Source organism: Gorilla gorilla, chromosome 19, assembly GCF_029281585.2.
Source record: "Gorilla gorilla gorilla isolate KB3781 chromosome 19, NHGRI_mGorGor1-v2.1_pri, whole genome shotgun sequence".
Lineage (NCBI taxonomy): Eukaryota > Metazoa > Chordata > Mammalia > Primates > Hominidae > Gorilla > Gorilla gorilla.
Genome location: NC_073243.2, coordinates 66,877,739 through 66,884,457, shown reverse-complemented (window position 1 = coordinate 66,884,457; position 6,719 = coordinate 66,877,739).

Here is a 6,719-nt window from a genome sequence, read left to right as displayed (position 1 = left end):
CATAATGGAAACTGTGTATGTATAAGTGTGTTTGTTTAATTTGCTTAGAAAATATCAGCCATAGATATGAAGGTGTGTCTTATCAACTCAGGATCTGGGACTAGTCGTTCAGACCTTTCTTCTCTGGAATTTATATGTAATTTGAGAAATGGAAGCTTTCTCTTACATTCTTCCCAACTTGGATAATGGAAACTTGGAGCTGTCCATTGCTCTTTCCCTCTGCTTGCATAATTGTACAAAGGAAAATTGAAGCCAACTTATGAAGAAGTAAAGGTGAGACAAGGTGGGAGAGGGAAGAGGAGGGGAACCAGATGCCATCATCTGAGTACTGGTATCTAGATCTGTCCTGAGGCCAGCTCCACCTCTGTCCGCCCTAAGTCAATGAGGCAATTAATTCTATTTTTTAAAAAACTAATTTGTGTTGATTTTCTGTCACTTGTGACAAAAAGTCCTGAGTAATTCATTTAGAAAAGAATCATGCTCTTGATTGGATGCTTCAAATATTCTTCTGATATTTAGACAATATATGTTGATGGATATTATATTAGAATTAGACATTTTATGATGATAGAGCTCTTTAGAGTATATCTGTTCTAGGGTAGTTAATGCTTTATGTAAATGTAATCTTACTCAAAGCCCCAAATATAAAGCAAATAAAAATGCTGATGTTGTGTTTTGTGAGCGTTTCCAGATTCCTCCTGACAGAGGGATTGGAAGGGCTCTATGGAACTTAGGACTCCTTGGGGGCATTGACTATCTCCTTAGTTTGAGAATAAACAAATTGTAAATGTCAAGTTAGAGGAATTAAATAACTTTCCTCTGGCATATAACTAGGTGATTTACTCACTGGCCATGAGAAAAAAAAATGGGTAAAGATAGTAAATTCTAATCTAATTTTCTAACCCTTAATTCAGAGTAATTTCTTAACACAGGACTTAGAATTTCTTAAATTTTCAATATAAAGCTCAAAGTCTTTATCTAGTACACAAGCCTTTTGAAGCTCTAACTGGGCTTTCTTCTCTACCACATACATTCACCAAATTACTACAGATCTGTGAAAACATGGCTCTTTGTGTTTCCTTGTATTTACACTTTTTTTTTGCCTCTGCTTATCATGTTCTACTGGATTTTGTATATTTTCTGCCTCCAACAGGGCCTGGAATGCAGCAGATATTCAACAGATGTCAGCCGAAAAGAATGAATGGATTTCTTGTCTTCTGCAGGTTTCTGTGATCTAGAGAAATCAGAGATATCAGAGACTGTATTGTGAATTAGCATATTATACATACACAATTTATTGCTCATTTAGAAAAATAAATGCTTAAAGAGAGTTGTTTCCTTTTTGGATTGTATAAAGAAGAAAACATTGGTATTATAACACAGCATCTACTTTCATTTAACACATATTTTTTGGTCTTCCTACTACAGGATTCCTGAGAACCCCAAAGTCTTAATTGCTACATCCATAAAAAAAGAAGTAACCTCACTTTTCAGTCTTCTATATTTGCCATCATTCCAACAGACAGTGTTCTGGGTGATTCTGTTTTATAATATCAAGCCAAATTATGAACTTATAACTTGTATTAGCTTAAATGTACTTTCTATTAAAGAAAATTCAGACATATCAATTACTTTTTCAGCTTGAATAATTATTTGCAGTATAATTAGATAAAAATTCATTATTTTAAATTAACTTTTCATGAAACAAATGTTAAAGAATGGCTATGTGTTTTCTTGAGAGTTGAACATATTAAGAAAAACAAAAATAGATTTATTTTTATGATAGTTTATATAACCATGTATATCTTTTACATTTTTAATAAACTTTTTCTTCTTTTTTTATTTTTATTTTTTTCAGACGGAGCTTCGCTCTCTCACCCAGGCTGGAGTGCAGTGGCGCCATCTCGGCTCACTGCAAGCTCTGCCTCTCGGGTTCACACCATTCTCCTACCTCAGCCTCCCCAGTAGCTGGGACTACAGGCACATGCCCGGCTAATCTTTTGTATTTTTAGTAGAGATGGGGTTTCATTATGTTAGCCAGGATGGTCTCGATATCCTGACCTCATGATCCGCCTACCTCGGCCTCCCAAAGTGCTGGGATTACAGGTGTGAGCCACCATGCATGGCCAAACTTTTTCTTTTTTTAATGGGAGAATTTTACTTACCAGGAATGGCATATTTTCTGAGTGGAGCATGATGGTTTTTCAGCTTTGATGTATATGTTAAGACTCTCACAATGGATTTATATAAATGTTTATCATTGGGCCCAGCTCTCATATAAAGCCTAGAAATATTTTTTTCCAAGTCTAACAAGTGACTCTGATATGGCTGATTTAAGGACCCCAAATATTAGAGTGCGCAAAGCTAGAATATTCCCTGGTAACATGAACACAAAACAAAGCAAAAAAACAAAGACACCAAGTAGTGAAATTATAGAGAAAACTCATTATTCTCTTTAGAAAGAACCATCAGAATTCTAAGGAGTTCAAGTAGTTAGTGAAAAGAGTAGTAGGATTGCAAGTAAAATGAAAAATAGTCCATCTTATAAATTACTGGTCATACATTTTGAGAAGAGCCTGCTTAGAGAAACCTCTACGTGGGCTTTTAAGTTAGAAAATCTTGGCTTTAAGTTTTAGTATTATCATGCAATAGTTGTGCCCTTACTAAACCCCTGAGGCTGAAATTTCTCATATACAAAAATCAAAATAATGATACTGATATGTACTCACAGGATTAATGTCAAGCAGGAGTTAACAGAAGTGGAAGCAATGACTTTTCCCTTTTCCAGACACTTTGAAATGGTTCAATTCACTTATTTCTTCAGGAAAATATAATTGGAGGACTAATTTAATATTCTCTGAAAGTCAGACATTGAAAGCACTGAGCCAATGCCTGGAAAAGATTAAATTTTGAAACAATCATGCAAATTTATACTTTATCACTTTTTAAAAAATCTTTAATTACCAAAGTCATTGATGAATACACGCTTTTTGCAAACTTGTCAAAGTCATTCATGTTCCATCCTCCAACATTTCTTCTCTCTCTGTAGCTAAACATTGTGGGGATTTTCCCAGATCATTTTCTGTCATTGTTATGATTTTATAATTAGTCTGCTCAATCCAAATATTAGAATGTATTTCTCTAATTGGGATTGTTTTGGCTTCAATGATATCTGATAAAAGCTTAACAATATTTGTTTATTATCTCACAAAGTGGGTCCAGAGACAGGGCAGGAACTCCGAGGTAAGCCCAAGAGCTGATATCAGTATGGGTACTTTTTCCTCCATTTTTTCACATTCCCATCCTCACCTTGACAGAATCACCTCAACTTGTCTGTGGTTACAACATGGCTGCAGCTCATTCAGGCATCAGGTCCCCATGTAACAATATACAGTGGTGAGAACTGCAGTTTTCCTAACATATGTCCTTTTAAACATTTTTCCCAGAATTCCTCAGAAGAGTTCCCCTATTGTCTCATTGGCCAGGGTTGCAATTCATGCCATGCCTAAACAAGTTATGTATAAGAAGAATAGAATTTTTATAATTGGGTTAGACAACTGACCTTCACCCTCATACTCCCAGCAAGCATGAGAGGGTAAACATATGAATAAATCAAAGGCTCTGCAGAAAGAAAACTTCAATATCTGCCAGAAGCTACAAATTATATGAAAACTGTGTTCCATAATGACAACAAATTAATGATAGGAAAAATATATGAATGTTTCTAGTCATCCTTCAAATCTCACCTCACCTTCTGCTTCCTCCAGCAAGCATTTCCTTGACTTCTCAAAGTAGGTCACTGGCCTGGTTGACATCATCAGAGGACTCATGGGCTTTCAGAGCTAGTTGGCACAAATGTTGCTATGGGATTATTTCATTCATGTATAACTTACTGACTAAACTGTAAGATCAATGGTAGAAGAAACTAGGGTTATTTCACTCACCTTTATAGCTTTCGTGCTTAGGACAGTGTCTGGCACACAATACATGAATAAAGATTTTATGTAGAATAAATGAACAGCAGGGGGAAAATTAGGATAGCTTTTACTGTTGCTGAAATAATCCAATAAAAGAAGGGAATGGAAATATGGCATAGAAAGTTTTAGATGTAAAATCAAGCAAATTTTCAAAGCTGACATAGGCAAAATTTGCTTGGACATTAAGAATTTAAATATGCAATCTCTGGAGCAGGAGATAGTGTTTTAAATTTCTTAGGCTTGTTCTTGAAAAGCTTAGGAGGCAGACACTGGCTTTCCAACATAAATATTTCAACAGTTAAAAGCTCCCTCACTTGGCCTTAATCAATAACGGCTCTGTATGTCTATGTACAAGTGGGAGACACACTCTCAAATAGAATTTTACTTTAAACTACAGAAAATATAAGGGAAATTCAAAGTTAAAAAACAAAACACACTAATAGGAAAGCAATGAAGTTGGAAATGAGACATGAGAGACAGAAAAAGAGAGAGGGTGAGAGAGATTTAGAGGAAGGACTTCTGTGTTATTTTATTTAAAGATTCTGAAGAGAGAGGATTGTTCAGAACTGGTACACTCACTCTGTCTGGTTTTAGAAGGGGTCTCTGAACTATCTTGCACTATGACTAATCCCCTGCTCTTAGCCATCCTGGTGTGTGAGATTGATAGCAGGGATACAGAATAATGGGAAACCAAGAGCAGGGCAGCCCTATCAATCTTTCTAGATAGGAGCTTCTGAAACATAGCAGCCTTGAAAGGTCGTGATGTATGAATTGAACTTCTTGGAATCTTCCTCCCACAAGAAAAATCTATGAGCCTTTCTAGCTAAAGAATGATAAAATCCTCATAGCCAGTGTTCTGAAACTTTGTTTCAGTCCACAGGATGTGACTTTTGCTTCCTGTTACTTCTTGTGGTCTGTATATGTGTGTGTAGCTGAGTGTATCTATTTGTGTTCTTTTGTAGATGACAAACTAGCAGTCTTTTCTAGTAGGTTGTCCTTAGAAATAGCATGGTTCATGATATATATATATATATATATATATATATATATATATATATATATCCCTTAATTTATTTAAATCCCTTAAATTATTTAAAAGGTAAACCCTGTGACACAGTGAAATGAATAAAGCAAACAGCATTAGTAACAAAGCAAGCATTATTTCAACAACGCTTACTGCCATGGTTTCCAAAGTCATCAATATATTTTGAAATAATAAGTGGGCACTTCCAGGGAATTAATATTGAAGTTTCCTATTTATCTTAGGACAGTTAACCATATAAAGGCCAAATTACTTCTAAAGAAAAATAAATATGAGATGCATTCATAATAATAAGCAATATTCTCAGCCTTTGCTGAATCCGATCTTGTTTTAGTTCTTCAATAAGTTTTGAATTTGTTAACTACTCAACCTTATTATATAAAAATAGAGTGCTTTTTGACTAAGGGCAGCAGTTTTGACTCTCATCTAGTTGGTAAAAGAGTGTCATGGTCAGAGGAAATTGGGCTCTCAAAACTGACAGAAGATCATTCCAAATGCTGATGGACATCTATCTTAAAATTGCTGTTTCACATGGATTCGGCACAGTTGCAGCACTTCGTAAAAAAATACTCTTGACTTCTTAAGAAACTTCTTTTTTACCATACGGGAACTGTTTTCTTTAGAAATGAGGATGACAGAGGGCTCTCTCATCATTTTTTCTCATATTTCTAGTTCCTAGAGAGTGTTACTTGTTTATTTGCTGTTAAGTATATGTGACCAATAGTTGAAGCCATTGATAATTAACCCAGAACATTCTGAATATGAAGTAACCTGAAATTGTGGCTGATGCTGATATTGATTCAAATCAGTGAACAACTTTTATAATTTTTCTGATTTTTTCATTTTTATGTTAGACAAAAAACATCAACTACTAATATATAATAAGAGAGAATATTTAAAAATTGTAGCACAAGATCCAGATCCTTGGTCTTAACATTGAGTTTATTTAAAAATATGTATGATCTGCATTATTCTAATTTATATGTAACAATATTTCAATTAAAAAATTAAACATCCCATCAAATTTGAAAAGCAAAGGCTATGTAAATGATAAAACTGATGCAAATATTTGTTTTATTTCTGTTTCGATCAAATTGACACAATCATGCGAATTTCATCCAAATTAGATTTCAGTCCTTTAAAGAGAGTAATTCAGTTGAAATTAATCTGCTCATTCTTTGCTCTTTTTCTTTTTCTTTTTTTTTTTTTGAGACTGAGTCTCGCTCTGTCACCCAGGCTGGAGTGCAGTGGCGCTATCTCGGCTCACTGCAAGCTCCACCCCTGGGTTCACGCCATTCTCCTGCCTCAGCCTCCCAAGTAGCTGGGACTATAGGCACCCGCCACCACGCTCGGCTAATTTTGTTTTTGTGTTTTTAGTAGAGACAGGGTTTCTCCATGTTAGCCAGGATGGTCTTGATCTACTGGCCTTGTGATGCCCCTGCCTCAGCCTCCCAAAGTGCTGGGATTACAGGTGTGAACCACCACACCAGGCCTCAAATTTCTATAAAAATAAAATTTATAAAGACAGCATAAAGAGGACAATTTAGAAAGAAGTTCTAAAAACTTAACAATAAAACAATTGAAAGAACATTAACATTATCAGAATAAAAGGTTACAAAGGTGTTTCTCAGTTGGTTCCTGCTGGTGGGTTTGTGGTCTCACTGACTTCAAGAATGAAGCTGTGGACCTTTGAGGTAAGT